We start from the raw sequence: 2,038 nt of genomic DNA, 5'->3' as shown, positions 1-2,038 counted from the left end.
GAACAGACTTTATGTCCTTCTCAGGACATTAGGAAGTCGTCCCTTCCTGTCCGTGTCTCGCACTGTTCTCTGCCGCCCAGGAGTCTGAAAACACTCGTCAAACTCCACCCTCACGCCAGACGTTTATTTTTAGCACGTCTCCACGTGTGAGGTGAAGGCGTGTGGCAGGAAGGATGATATTCCATGTTTAAAGAAAGGCTGGTCAGGACGCTTATAAAGTTAAAGGGAAAGTTCATCATTTACTCATTTTCATTTCGCATATCCGCTATTTACACTGTAAAGATACAAAAGTATCATAAAACTGGTCAATCAAATGTGTGTGCCTTATTTGTGTGAAGAACAGACTGAATTTTAAACAATTATTTACTGATAATCTTCTCTTCTGATGGATCTCATAAGTCGCAATTGATGTGGCACATCAATTTTTTATTTTATTTTATAATTATTATACGTTTATTTAACAAGGATGCATTAAATTGATCAACAGTGGCAGTAAATAAGACATTTATAATGTTGCTAAAGATTTTTTGAATAAATGCTGTTCTATTCTATCGTAAAAAAAAATAACCTTGCACAAATTTGGCACAGAAATACTCTGTTGTACATCCAAATTGTTTTTTGAAACTGTGGCCATCTTTAGCATAATAATCCAACTGTTTAACAGTGTAAATAACTCAACATGCATTAAACAGCATCGGACCCCAATTCCCCCCACCTCACCTTAAGATTTTAGTGTGAATATTTGATTGACGCCAGTTTCCGTGACTCCGCCCACTCTACCCCAAATCCATTGACCTCATTGTCTGTGATCCCCCCACCACAGAACATACCAACACTTCTAGAAGACAATGGAGCAGTCTATGAATGATTCAAGTGCTTTCAGTCTGATCTCTTTTTAATATTCCCAAAGCTGTGATGCTGACTATTGTAACATGATAATGTTGAACCACAGGCCACCAGACTTCTCTTCTCTGCTCACCACACAGGGCATAAATACTTCTGTAATTGGGATTTAATTCATTTTGACAAACGAGCTTGCGACAGAGAGGACTGTCCAAAGCTCTCAGCAACAGATGCAATGTGAGAAGAAAAAACGACAGAGAATACTGGGAATATCTCACATGATATGATATAATTACCCTGCGATTCTCATTAAATTATAAAATAGTGGACCATAAGGCTAAAAAACAAAGTAAATGCATTTATTTGATCAAAAATACAATAGTAAACAGCAATATTGTGAAATATTAATACAACTTAAATATGTAATGTACACTAGTCAACATTTGAAGCGGATCAAAACCTTTCATCAAAGTTTAAAGTCTAAAACCACAATGAATTCTTGTCTTAGGACAACTGTGATGCACTTTTTTGATCCACTTCAGATGTTGATTACTATATTTTAAAATGTAATTTACTCTCTAAAGATGTCATGTTAAAATATAATACAGAAAATAAGTTATTTTAAATGGTAATATTTCACAAAATTACAGTGGTTTTTTTTCAGTCTTGCTGAGCATATGAGAAATTATTTTTTTTTTAAAATTATTTTAAACTTTGACTGGCTGTAGTGCTGGAAACACTACTAAACGAAGAAAATCTAAACATTAACTAAATGGTTTTAAGCATCTTGGCAGGAGTTAGTCCTACGGTTTTGGTTATAGACAACACCATTTTTGCTTATTGTGTGATTTAAGCATTCGTTTCTCATAATGAGAAATGCCAGCTGTAAGATTAGGCTGAGGAGACTGAACTCTGTTTATTCAAGTTGAGGTGAAGTCATGATAAAGTAGCAAGTGTTTGCCTGCTATATAAAGGTTTGGACAGAGAGTCTGTTAATGGGTAAATAATGAGGCCAGCATGCAGAGCGAGAGCGGCAGTCTGCCAAGTTACTTCAAGTGGTGTTCAATTTTCATTAAGGTTGCCTCCTACTACAGTGAGCTCCCCACTGATTTCCCATCTAATTGATGTCTGCTTCCAGCGAGAAACACAAACTCAAGCAATTGAACTTCACACCTAAATAAACACATCAGATTCT

This window comes from Carassius gibelio, chromosome B18, assembly GCF_023724105.1.
Source record: "Carassius gibelio isolate Cgi1373 ecotype wild population from Czech Republic chromosome B18, carGib1.2-hapl.c, whole genome shotgun sequence".
Taxonomy (NCBI): domain Eukaryota; kingdom Metazoa; phylum Chordata; class Actinopteri; order Cypriniformes; family Cyprinidae; genus Carassius; species Carassius gibelio.
This window is presented reverse-complemented; position numbering follows the sequence as displayed.